Source organism: Leuciscus leuciscus (assembly GCF_965113295.1).
Source record: "Leuciscus leuciscus genome assembly, chromosome: 1".
Classification (NCBI taxonomy): Eukaryota; Metazoa; Chordata; class Actinopteri; order Cypriniformes; family Leuciscidae; genus Leuciscus; species Leuciscus leuciscus.
In genome coordinates this window covers 15,966,478-15,980,836 of record NC_138725.1, presented here as the reverse complement: position 1 = coordinate 15,980,836, position 14,359 = coordinate 15,966,478, and the positions used below count along the sequence as shown (strand labels likewise).

General features: G+C 43.2%; 1 protein-coding gene across 1 annotated transcript in view; it reads left to right on the top strand.

Annotated features, from left to right (window-relative positions):
- Positions 1–3,529, top strand: part of LOC309502261 (uncharacterized protein) — a 107,464-nt gene extending 103,935 nt beyond the window's left edge. The window contains exon 3 of the transcript XR_014207213.1: positions 3,465–3,529. The gene's annotated coding sequence lies outside the window, so the exon portion shown is untranslated. The remainder of the gene's footprint in view (positions 1–3,464) is intronic.
- Positions 3,530–14,359: the final 10,830 nt, after the last annotated feature.

Genomic DNA, 14,359 nt, shown 5'->3' with positions numbered 1-14,359 from the left:
TGGAATGCGGCTACTCGTCCCCAGACCAAACAACCACAATCTTATCTGCTTTCGGCCCCACTCAATCAGCACTGGCCTTGGCCGAGGCCGCTGCTGGAACAACAACCCCCTCTGGAGAAAGCACTGCAAAGAGACGCTCTTGCGTTCCTTCCCCGACTCCACACTGACACCTGCTGATTGTTGACTCTGTCTGGGACCTGATCAAGGTTGTCTCCATGGCAACTGCTGTGTTTCGCTATGACATCCTGCGGACTGAGGCACCTAGATTGGGATGCCAGGCGTAGCGACTCTTCAGGCCTACACATACAGAAACTCTTACATAGATACAGATATGCAATCACCAACCCCCAGCCCCCATCCCACGCCTTCGACGCTTTTTACCACCAGTCTGACAGGCGGGTCTGTGACCAGCGCCGAAATGGCTGCAGGACCGGATGGCTGCTTGCCTGTGCTGGGTTACCTCCAACCCCCCTGTCCCCTCCCCTGTTGCAAGTCTTGTGTGTTCATGTTGTGTACTGATTATGAGCAAACTGTACTCCCTATTGGAACATAGTCTGGGGGTTGCCTTTTTTTTTCTCCTCAACTCTCCTCATGTTATGCTGTATCTCTTAATAACTTCAGGTCGGTCCTAAATTGCATTTCGTTGCCTTGTACCTGTACTTGTGTAATGACAATAAAGTTGAATCAAATCAAATCAAAGAGGCCATAACACTTTTTAAGAAAGACATGAATCTGGTATTATTTTTTAAATGTTCTTTATAATTTTCTCTATTCTCTTCTATTTCTACTCTTCCATGCAAACGGAAGATATACTTTCATGGAAACTGGACACTTCACTTCTCTTCTTCTCTTGAGATGCTTTGGCTCTTATAAGTCAGTAAAGAGAGAGATCGGTCTCATTCGCTTTCACTTTTACTTAATGTTTAACTTAATTTACTTAAAGGTCCCGTTCTTCGTGATCCCATGTTTCAAACTTTAGTTAGTGTGTAATGTTGTTGTTAGAGTATAAATAATATCTGTAAAATTATAACGCTCAAAGTTCAATGCCAAGCGAGATATTTTATTTAACAAAGTCGCCTACATCGAATGGCCGATTTGGACTACATCCCTCTACTTCCTGCTTTAATGACGCCCACAGGAATACACAAAAAAGGGGGCGTGGTGTTGTTGCGCTCCCACGGAGACGAGGAAGAGTTGCGTTTGTAGAGTGTGTTTGTCGCCATGTCGTCGAGACGCTGTTATCCCGGAGTCCAATCACCTTTGTTTGGCACTGAATGCATGCATATCCACGTTATGGTAAGAGGCGTGACCTTTCCGGGCAACGTGCGCTAAGCTGCTGTCGAATCACAACACAGGAACCGCTGGCACAATCAGAACTCGTTACGTATTTCTGAAGGAGGGACTTCATAGAACAAGGAAGTTATCAGCCTGTTTTTAGGACAGTAAAAGAGCGGTATACAGATAAGTAAATTGTGTGAAAAATACTGTGTTTTTTTTTTACACACAAAACATGAACACATGTTATATTGCACACTGTAAACACAATCAAAGCTTCAAAAACATGAAAAACGGGACCTTTAATATTTGATTAATGTACTGATTGATTAAACTCTTTAATCATTTGATCAATCTCATTGTTATTGTCTGTTTATTTTCTGCTCATTCTGCTTGATTCAGGAATAATTTTGTTCTGAAACCCATGAAGTAGCATATTATGCTACTTCATGGGATATTATAATTGCTTTTTGAGCTTTCCATGTTTTAAATTTCTCAATAGAGCTTTCAAATAATAATATGAATAGTATTTGACACATTTTTGATAATCTTCCATTGAATGCCAATGACAATGACGTCATTCCTGAGTCATATTGAAAATTAATTAAAAATCAAGCGTAGCATTAGTTCTGGCACGTCACGTTAGTCAAGCTCGCATCAGCTGACTCTCAGCTGATCCACATCTACCTATAGGAATATGACGTCTATCACCGTATACATATATAAGCTCCTTCAGTATTATCAGCAGCTATCGCGTTTCTCAGGAGCTAATTACCCTCCTCCATTCCCAGCTCCTCCTCTCGCCCAGTCAGGATTTGGCATTCTGATTCCCCTTGAATCAGAATAAATTATCGAATTATGTTGTACTTTCAAATTATAATTAAATATATTTGCAAACTTTCATGTTGGTTCTGTTCTGTTTACCCCATGGGGGTTATTGCTGCTCTCCCTGCTCTTATCCATGCTAGGCTGCATAGATGCGCAGGGAGTTCTCGCCCAGAACGGAACCATACCGCCAATCCAAACTGTGTGCTAATTGTCAATCATATTTGACTGTAGTGGTCCTGACAGAAATTAACAAATTGTTCATGACCGACCCATTGTAACAGTTCTGAAAAGTTGTTCCATTTCTTATGCTGTAATGCTTCTCCCCACCTCAAGGGGGATCTAGGGAGGTTTTTAAAGGAAGGGCTATCCTTTTAAGAGAGACAAATAAGGGCGCTTTCACACTGGCAGTTTAGTGCGGACCGGGGCACGGTTCGCATGAAAAATCGTTAATGTGAACGCTGTCATCGGACCCGGGTGCGCACTAGAGTACCGAACCCGAGACTAGCTGGAGGAGGTGGTCTGAGCTCGGTTGCTCCCGAACCGTGGTGCGGTTCGCGTTAATGTGCAAGCAACACGGACTCGGGTGCGCGCTTGTTCAGGAAGTATAGTATCCCGCGCATGCGTATCACTGTCGATATCATTGTTTGATTGCGTTTGCGATGACGTAAGATCACTGCAAACGCACCTGGGTTCGATACAATTAATTGAGTGTGAAACCAGACCAACGCTGCGGGAGGCGCCGGGAACTAGCGCACTCGGGTTCGGACCGCAGCAAACGAACCCAGTGGAAAAACGCCCTAAGAGGCTGAGCCTGAAACCGCATACTTCCCCACTATATAGTAGGGAAAAAGCAGTAAGCGAGTGAGTAAATATGTACGAATCCTTAGTATTCAATACCAAGTTCGCACATACTGGACTTGCATCCTTCCAAGTTTGGACTTGCCAAGTTCGACTCAGAAGAACGAACTCTCGAGGACGGGAGAACACGAGTTCAATCATTCTACAAATGAAACATCAGCGTACTTGATAGTATCACTCAGCACGCAATAGGCCTACATGCTTACTTGAATTAACTTCATCTTTTTTATTTTCAATGTATTAAATATATTAGTATTAACAAACTCATATGTTCCCACTCTGATTATTTTCACTTTATATTTATAATAAAATTGAATATGATATTAAACAAGTGCCTCTTTTTATTTTTAAAACTATTAAACATATTTATATGTGGTTCAGGTAACATTACCTACTGTGATTATATTTACGTCGTTTAAAATAAAATATGTGAAACAACTGCCTCTTTTCATTAAGAACAATCTAGCAACAAACCCACTCAGCAATTGCTATTCTTTATCAAGATGCAGAAGAGGAGGCTGCCGAATGGAGGAGACAAATCCCTCAAAGACGAGCCAGGATGCAGCGGGGGATGGCGAAGAAACATGCCATATTAGCATGTCTCTCCAGCTTTTTACATTTTTCGAATTATTCTTTCTTCATAAATTGCCCATATACTTATGCGGACTTGATAGTTAGGTATATCCAAATGAAAAGTAATAATAATAATGTATTATAATGTATCATATAGGCACCTTATCAAGAGACTACATGATGTACTTATTCTAGCTAGTCCCAAACTTGAGAAAACGTCGATGGTTGACATTGGTTGGCGGACGTGCGCCCCGACCCCCCGAAAGTTTTGGGGGGGTCGGCCGCCGGGTTGCACTTAAATAGCGGAGACTGTTACTTCCAGTCCAAGACTTGTCTAACCAAATCAATCTGCTCCCCCTCCGTATTGTGACCCTTTTTCTTGTTTGTGTGTAAGGTTATTTTGTTTGGTATTTGTTTCAACTAATGCTTTTTACATTAAGCATTAGTTTCTTTTAAAGAAATAAAGAGTGTGTACCTCACCAGTGTCTATACTTTCATTTAATTGAACAACTTGAGCGGGTTTATTCCCCCATTGATTATAGACGGCGGATGTCTGCCCTGTTACATGTATATAGTATATTAAATGTAGGTTATATGTATTCAAAACTGTGGTGGGTCAAGAGAGAACTCAAAAGCGAAAGTGACAATCACAGTTCTTTAATAGCAGCAGTAGACTGACCACGGGTAATGTCAAACAGAAAGTTCAAACAGCAAACTGAAGAAGCCAGTATAAACTGGAAAATTACGAGAACACAATCTTCCTCTGTGGCAGAGACGAACTGAAAGCAGGTGAAGTAGCAGACCTCGTGAATCAGGTAGAACAGGGTTCAGGCGGCGAGCACCGAGCAGGTAACAGACTTCAGTTCTCTGTGGGTGATACAATGACGGGAACAGAGAATTTCCAGCAGAAACAGTTATTCCGTAGAACAGACAAGACACGACAGGACAAGATAGCAATATTACTCAGGTCAATGTGCATCTGAGACAACAATCAATCTGACAACAAGACAAGGAAAGAGAGAGTAGAAGAAGCCGAGATAATGAGAGAAGATGAGGGACAGGTGGAGAGGAATGAGCGTGATGGAAAGTGAAAACAGCTGTCAGTAATGAGAAAGCGTAGAGGTGAACTGTGTGTGACCAGCAGAGGGAGACAGAGAAGGGGACAGAGAAAGAGGCAGGATCATGACAGTACCCCCCCCCCTCAATGAGCGCCCCCTGGCGCTCCTGAGGCGGGAGCGCTGGCGAGACCGGAGGAAATCATCAATGAGTGAGGGATCCAGGATGTCCCGGGGGGAAACCCAGCTTCTCTCCTCAGGACCATACCCCTCCCAGTCGACTAAATACTGGTGCCCACGACCACGACGGCGCATGTCCATGATCTTGCGGACAGTGTAGACTGGAGAACCCTCAATACGAACATCGGAGAACGAGGAGCGAGAGGGTGAGCGATTTACCGGTTTAAGACAAGAAACGTGAAATACTGGGTGAACACGACGAAGATTAGGCGGCAGACAAAGTTTGACAGCGACAGGGTTAATGATCTTGATTATGCGGAATGGTCCGATGAAACGAGGTGCTAGTTTACGAGACTCGGACTGGAGAGGTAAATTTGCCGTGGAAAGCCACACTCTCTGACCAGTCATATAGCGAGGACTCTTGACACGAGATCGGTTAGCTGTGATACACATGCGTCTTCTCGAACGAAAAATTGCCGATCTCACCCTCCTCCAAGTGCGCTTGCAGCGACTGATGAAAGTTTGAACAGACGGGCAGATAGAATTAGTCTCTTGTGACGGGAATAAAGGGGGCTGATAGCCGAGACAACAATGAAAGGGAGAGAGACCCGTGGCAGAAGATGGAAGAGAGTTATGGGCATATTCTGCCCAGGGTATCCGCTCGGCCCAGGACGCAGGATTACGATAAGCGAGACTGCGAAGAGTGCGGACGACAATCTGATTGGCCCGTTCGGCCTGACCATTAGTCTGGGGGTGAAAACCCGAGGAAAGGCTGGCGGTAGCTCCAATAAGGCGACAGAATTCTCTCCAAAATTGAGAGGCGAATTGCGGTCCCCGATCGGAAACGACGTCGGTGGGTAACCCATGTAACTTGAACACATGATTAACCATGATCTGGGCTGTCTCCTTGGCAGAGGGGAGTTTGGCGAGTGGGATAAAGTGAGCGGATTTAGAAAAACGATCGACCACAGTCAGGATGACAGTATTACCGGCCGAAGGAGGGAGACCAGTAATAAAGTCGAGAGCAATATGGGACCACGGACGAGTAGGAACTGGTAGCGGACGCAGCAAACCAGCAGGAGGAGAATTACCAGCCTTGGTCTGGGCACAGACAGAACAGGACGCGATAAAACGACGTGCATCACGATCTAAAGTGGGCCACCAGAAACGTTGACGGATAAATGCGATCGTACCCCGGACGCCGGGATGGGCAGTTAATTTGGATGAATGACCCCACTGTAGGACAGCTAAACGTGTAGGCACCGGGACAAAAAGGTAACCCCTAGGGCAGTTTCGCGGGGTGGCAACACGAGAAAGAGAACGCTTAACCTGTCTCTCGATTCCCCAAACCGCCGTACCCACCACACACCACACGGTAAAAAGTTTCTTTAGACGGTCAAAAGCCTCTTGTGCAGACTCTGACCATCTAAAACTAGACTTAACGGACGTCAAGGAGGTAAGCGGCGCGGCCACTTGACTAAAATTGCGTATAAAACGCCGATAAAAATTAGAAAAACCAAGAAAGCGTTGTAACGATACACGAGAATCCGGAACGGGCCAGTTGGCGACCGCCTGGACTTTAGCTGTATCCATACTGATCCCCTCTGCAGAGATGACTGAGCCCAGGAACGTTACAGAGGACGCGTGAAACGTGCATTTTTCCGCCTTGACAAAGAGGCGGTTCTCGAGTAAGCGTTGGAGGACACGACGAACGTGTTGAACGTGGACTTGAATAGAGGGTGAGAAAATCAATATGTCGTCAAGATAGACGAACACGAATATGTTGAGCATGTCCCGAAGGACGTCAATGATAAGAGCCTGAAAGACGGCGGGAGCGTTGACCAATCCGAACGGAAGAACCTTATATTCGAAGTGCCCGAGGGGTGTGTTAAAGGCGGTCTTCCACTCGTCCCCTTCTCTAATTCGTACCAGATGATAGGCGTTACGGAGATCGAGCTTGGTAAAGATCCTTGCTCCCTGCAAGATCTCGAAGGCTGATGACATCAGTGGCAAAGGATAGCGATTCTTGACAGTGATGTCATTCAGCCCCCGATAATCTATGCAGGGACGCAAGGACCCATCCTTTTTCTTAACAAAGAAAAAACCAGCGCCGGCAGGAGACGAGGACGGAACTATGGTGCCGGCATTTAGAGACTCAGATAATTCTCTAACGCCTCCCTTTCAGGAGCAGAAAGGGAGTAGAGTCTTCCCCAAGGAGGCGTGGTTGCTGGGAGAAGATCAATACTGCAGTCGTACGGACGGTGAGGGGGGAGAGAAGTGGCCCGGGAACGACTGAAAACCTCCCGCAAATCGTGATACTCCTCCGGTACTCCAGACAAATCTCCAGCCTCCTCCTGAAAAACAGAAATAGAAGAGACAGGGGGAACAGCAGAGACTAAACACTCAACATGACATGACAACTTCCATGAAAAAATGGATCCCTTGGACCAATCAATGTGAGGATTATGGAGTTTAAGCCAGGGATGGCCCAAAACCACAGGAGTATAAGGAGAGTGAAAAATTAAAAAAAAAATTGTCTCTCTGTGATTACCAGAAACGGTAAGAGTCAATGGAATAGTCTCTTTCTGTACTCTAGGAAGGGTACTACCATCTAGGGCGTAAAGGGGGGTGGAGTCTCTTAAGTGTGTGATGGGAATACCTTGCTGAAGTGCCCATTCTTCATCGACAAAATTTCCCTCTGCCCCAGAGTCGATCAAGGCGGAGCAGGCGACAGACGAATCAGACCAATGAAGAAGCACCGGGAGTTTGGTACAAGAACGTGAAGGGGTAACCTTGGTGACGGCGCTCGCCAGTAACCCTCCACCTACTGACGAGCGCTGGCTTTTACCGGACATGAAGAAACGAAATGATTGGTAGCAGCGCAATACATGCAAAGACGATTAGAAATCCTCCTCTCGCGTTCCTTAAGAGAGATGCGAAGTCCTCCGAGCTACATCGGCTCGGGATCCGTGGTGGTTGGAGGAATGGAACTGACAGGCGGCGTGGAAAGGAGAGCGACCTCCATGCGGCGGGCTCTGTGCCGTAGATCGAACCGCTTCTCGACTCGAATCGCCAGGTCGATGAGATCGTCGAGCCGAGCAGGTACCTCCCGAACGAGAATCTCGTCCTTCAAATCAGAATTGAGGCCCTCCATAAAACGAGCGACCAACGCGGGTTGATTCCAGCCGCAGGTGGTAGCGAGGGTCCGGAACTCAATAGAAAAATCGGGCACGGAGCGCCTCCCCTGCCGGAGGGTAGAAAGCAGTCGAGAAGCCTCCTCACCGTGAGCTGAACGGTCGAAGACCCGGATCATCTTGTCTTTGAAAAGAGAGAAACTGAAGATGCAATCCGTCCCCGCCTCCCAGTTGGCTGCTCCCCATTCACGAGCTCGACCAGCGAGAAGGGAGATAACGTAAGCGACCCTGGTTCTCTCCTTCGCGTACGTCACGGGCTGTAGGGAGAACACCACCTCACACTGAGTCAAGAAAGAACGACATTGTGTAGGCTCACCCGAATAGACAGGGGGATTATTAATCCGGGGCTCCGGCGAGTCGTGAGGATCATGAGAGGCGGAGGGCTGGAGGCGCATATTATGGACCTGGCAGGAGAGCTCAGACATCTGGGCGGCTAGCGTTTCGACAGCGTGTCTCGCGGCGGAAATGTCCTCCTCATGTTTGCCCAAAAGGGCACCCTGGTGCTCGACCGCCGACTGGAACGAACTGCCACCCGCTGAGTCCATGTCACTGGTCAGATTGTTCTGTGGTGGGTCAAGAGAGAACTCAAAAGCGAAAGTGACAATCACAGTTCTTTAATAGCAGCAGTAGACTGACCACGGGTAATGTCAAACAGAAAGTTCAAACAGCAAACTGAAGAAGCCAGTATAAACTGGAAAATTACGAGAACACAATCTTCCTCTGTGGCAGAGACGAACTGAAAGCAGGTGAAGTAGCAGACCTCGTGAATCAGGTAGAACAGGGTTCAGGCGGCGAGCACCGAGCAGGTAACAGACTTCAGTTCTCTATGGATGATACAATGACGGGAACAGAGAATTTCCAGCAGAAACAGTTATTCCGTAGAACAGACAAGACACGACAGGACAAGATAGCAATATTACTCAGGTCAATGTGCATCTGAGACAACAATCAATCTGACAACAAGACAAGGAAAGAGAGAGTAGAAGAAGCCGAGATAATGAGAGAAGATGAGGGACAGGTGGAGAGGAATGAGCGTGATGGAAAGTGAAAACAGCTGTCAGTAATGAGAGAGCGTAGAGGTGAACTGTGTGTGACCAGCAGAGGGAGACAGAGAAGGGGACAGAGAAAGAGGCAGGATCATGACAAAAACTATATAAAATATGGTATACTGTAAAATGTGATCCAAAATAAAGGAACCTATTTCAAAGTTTGCGTTCTCAAGCCACCAAACACCGTTGTTGTGCAAATGAACAGCCAGAGCACATTAAAAGTTTCTCTTTTTTAGTTAAAACAAGTTAAAGGGGTGGTATAATGCCCTTTTCACAAGATGTAAAATATATCTATGATGTCCCCAGAGTATGTGTGTGAAGTTTTAGCGCAAAATACCCCACAGATATTTTTATATAGCAAGTTAAAGTTGTCACTTTTTGAGGGTTTGCAAAAACGCACCGTTTTGTGCCTGACCCTTTAAATGCAAATGAGCTGCTGCAGAGGGCGGGGTTTCAAGAGCTCGTGTCTGTTAGCAGCTGCTGTTACCTCACGCAGACACACTAAAATGACAGAAACTGTTCTGCCTTTAATGTTAAACGGAGTCAGATAAAGATGGAGAGACTCAAGAAGAAGTGACAACATGTAGAATGCAACAGGACGTCTCTGAATGGTTAGTTGATGAATTTATGTTGCTGATGTGGAGTTAACTATCTTCAATTAGGATATTCTGTCATGATAAATATATAAATTGCTCATATATGAACTGTTGTGAGATGCACACAGAGTGACTTTCTATTGCATGTGAAAAGATGGATGCTAAAGTTTGAGCTGACTCACAAATGTACTCTTATACAACAACTTTTCCTCTTCTCAACATGGACTGCGTGTTCCCGGGGGCGGGGTTTATGTAAATTCTAGGGTTAGTGATGTCACTAACCCGAGAGGAATGTCGTGTAGTCCCAACCAGCCGTTTGTTGTAGTCCTTTTCTTTAAAAGCAAATATCTCCCTTTGCTTTGAACTTTGAGTGTTGTAACTTGGCAGATGTTGTTTATGCTACATTACACACTAACTAAAGTTATAAAAGTGAAATCACACTTAACCACCCCTTTAATTACTAATGATCTTTGCAACGGAAGTGAATAAATCAAAAACTAACTAGCTGGACAATAACTTTATTCTAGAGCGGCTGTAAAGCCAAAACAATCTCTGTTACTTTAATTTCCTATTATCACTGCAAAGCTGCTTTGAAACAATCTATATTGTTAAAAGCCAGGGTTCGAAATGAGGGGGGTCTGGGGGGGTCCCGGACCCTCCATAAGTCATTAGGGACCCCCCATAAGAATTTATTTTTGGATTTTGGGGGGTCCCCGACAAATATATTTTAACATTAAAAATGATTGCGAAAATTTTAGGTCTTTAGTGACGTTTTATATTTATAACAGTAATTATTTTATTTCCTCGTGCGAGGCAGCAATCAGGGCAGCTATTAGCCGAGTGAGCTCCTATACAGCGTCACAGATTGTTGTTGTGGTGCTCCCGCAGACACGTAGGCTACTGTAGCTGAACGCGGCAAAACGAAACCTCACAAAGAGTGAAATCCTGAATGAAAACCCTGTAAGTTCTTCGATTATGTCTCCATAATTGCTTATAGTAAAGTTCGAGTTCGAGTTATCAAAAGTTGCATTAACTAGATACCCAGTGTAATGATTAGAAGAGTACGTTTGTCAATGTTTCTTGCAGCTTTAGCTGTATGTTTATGAAGCCAAATGATCTGCCAGCTAACAGCAGACTATGGAAGCTTGTTTCCGCCACAGAGTGAAAAATAAAAAAGTTAATTGCGACTTTTTAATCTCACAATTCTGACTTTTTTTCTCACAATTGCGAGTTTACATCTCACAATTCTGACTTTTTATCTCAGAATTAGGTGATATAAAGTAGCAATTGCAGGTTATAAAGTCAGAATTGCGTGATATAAAGTCGCAATTGTGTGTTATTAAGTCAAAATTGCGTGATATAAAGTCGCGATTGCGTGTTATCAAGTCAGAATTATGAGATATAAACTCGCAATTGCGAGAAATATACTTGAAATTCTGACTTTTTTTTCTCAGAATTGCATGTTTATATCTCGCAATTCTGACTTTATAATACGCAATTGGGAGATATAAAGTCAGAATTGCATGATATAAAGTCGCAATTGCGTGTTATAAAGTCAGAATTGTGAGATAAACTATTCTGAGATTAAAAAAAAAAGTCTGTCTTTTTTTTCCTTAAAATTGGACTTTATATCTTAAAATTGTTCGTTTATATCTCACAATTCTGAGAAAAGATGTCAGAATTGTGAGATATAAACTCGCAATTGTGAGATAAAAAGTCGCAATTATCTTTTAAAATGTTTTATTCTGTGGCGGAAACAAGCTTAGCAGACCTAGCAGCTAGACCAGTTATTCAAAGATAGCTTAACAACCTACTTGTCCAGTCAGTGAATACGAAAGATAACCAGGACTTAATTCAAGTCTGTGAGTTGATTAAAATGAATGATTTGAGCATGAATGAGTATATACATGAGAGCTTGGTAAGCTATCTAGGAAGCTAATATTATTTTTCTTAATTTAGAATCCTGCATCATGGAGAGAAAAAAAGAGGATAAATAACTTGTAACTTTGTTGCTCCAGAGTTAGAGGTTTACCTGTTAGATTATAGCCACTTCTCCAGACATCACTACAATACTGGGCCTTGCCCAAACCATGAAAAACATCCCAAGACCATTATCCCACCTTCAACATTGGTCCATATAAGTTTGCCTACAGTATATAGTGTAGCAAGGTAGTCTTCAGAATTTTTTGTAATTTAATAATTTAATTTTAGGGGACCCCCAAGAGTCCTAAGTCATTTCGAACCCTGTTAAAAGCGCTATATAAATGAAGGTGACTTGACATCAGTGCATCTCTATAAAATATCAAACGAAAATTACCTTTATTTTCCGGTCAATATCGGTTCAGATTTCACACTGCAAAACATCTGTGACAGTGGATAACATCAATTCTGGCAAATAATCATATGGTCTAACCATCAGATATGCATTAAGACTTGCAGTATAAACGCAGCTTAAGTGGTTTCTCCACTGCATGGATCTTCATATGTCGCTTCAGGTGAGTTTTAAAAGAGAAACTTGTTCCACACTGATCACACGTGTGCGGGTTCTCTCTGCTGTGGGTCCTCTCATGTCTTTTCAGAGATGATGACTGATTAAATCTCTTGTCACAGTGTGAACACTTGTAAGGCTTTTCTCCAGTGTGGATCATCTCATGTGTTTTCAGACTTTTTGACAGACTGAATCTCTTGTCACAGTGTGAACACTTGTAAGGTTTTTCTCCAGTGTGAATTAGTGTTGCACGGTGTACCGATACTTCAAAAGTATCGCGATACTCGGAAATTAAAAACGTCACGATACCTAAATTTTTCAGTATCGATACTTTATAAAAATAATAAAAAAATAAAAAAAACGCCTCCCTATGGACGTCTGTGTTTTTTTCCTGACGCACGCAGCAAAGAACCTGCCGCTGTCAGTGTCATGTGACAAAACACTACAGCGAGATGGCTGCATGTGCGAGCACAAGTGGTCCACGACTCGTAGAAAAAGATGACGCGAGGAGTGACATATGGAAGTACGTTGGCTACCTTGCTCTGTTGCACGGTGCACCGATACTTCAAAAGTAAATCGGAAATTAAAAACGTCACGATTCCTTAATTTATTAGTATCGATACTTCTAAGAATGACTGCGTTCCAGATTTGTAAGGCCGGCGAGTCGACACACTGGCTGCGTGTCGTGTCCGTTTTTATTTCGGCTCCCATGTTAACTGCCTGCGTGACACGCGTCTGCGCGCAGCTCGAGACGCGCGGAAAACGCGTGCATGCTACAAATAGAACCGACGCCTATTTTTCACGCGACACGCAAGCGTGTTGGAAGCGTTTCCAGGCAAAATAGAATAGGAAAAGATGTTTCTATGTCATTTTGACACGAATACATATTAATAAATGACATTTTGATGTTTGAACGTTTTGACATAAATACAATAAATGTCATTTAAAAAAAATATTATCGATTTTCAAATATTGCACCTCTCAAATACAGAACGAATTATTCTGTAGCCTATTTTGCCGTCAACACTGCCGACGTTGTCTTTGCTGCTATATATTTATGTTTAACATGAAGTATAGGCCTTCCACACATCTCTCTCTCCACACGTCAAATATATCACCAATGAGGCTTATCATATGTTACCAATATTAAACATTGTTTAATATAATCACTGTTCATATTTTTATTCAAAGTTCAGAATCAAGATAAAGCTCTTATGTTTCTTATGATAAATGAGATAATGCTGCTAAATTTATATATTTTTTTACCTTGAATGTCATTGCTCTAATTTATTTTTTATATTTCATATTTTGTTCAAATGTTTAATATATCTGCTGTTCATATGTTAATTTATTAGTGTGTTATATGATTAGAATGTTGTCCCGGTTTTAAAATAAAGCACAGCAATGATATTTGAGAGTGTTTCTCCCTTTTCAGGAAAAGTATCGAAAAAGTATCGAAATCGCAATACTTGACTTGGTATCGAAACAATAATTTTGGTATCGTGACAACACTAGTGTGAATAATCTGGTGCAGTTTTAAACTGCCCGCTGTAGTAAAAGTCTTCTCACACTCAAAGCACATGTACTCTCTCACACCAGTGTGTGTTTTCTGATGTATATGCAAATATTGCAGCGATGAAAAACTCTTTCCACACACAGAACATGAATGCGGCTTCTCCTTCGTATGAACTCTCAGGTGTGTCTTCAGGTGTGATGCACTAAGAAATGTTTTCCCGCACTGATCACATGTGAACGGCTTCTCTCCAGTGTGGATCCTCATGTGAACATCAAGACTTTCTTTGAATGGGAAACGTTTCCCACACTGATTGCATGCATAAGGCTTCTCTCCAGTGTGGATCCTCATGTGTCTCTTAAGGTGTGATGACACACTAAATGTTTTCCCACACTGATCACATGTGAACGGCTTCTCTCCGGTGTGAACTCTCACGTGAACATGAAGACTATGTTTGGCTGTGTAACTCTTTCCACACTGAGTGCAGGTGAAAGATTTCTTGGCTCTTGTTTTCTTTAAAAATGTATGTTTAGTCTTTGAGCGACTCAAAGGTTTTTCTCCAGGTTTGACATGATGTTCCTCCTCCACTTCACTCAGTTCTTCACTCTCCTCCTTCACTTCCATCAGATCTGAAATGAAAGAAATCCATTTTTATTTTCAGTACATCAAAATAATTCAGTAATAGACAACTGCTATTAAATATTATGATAATTTGGATGCATTTTTAAATTATTATCCCTGAAACCTTCC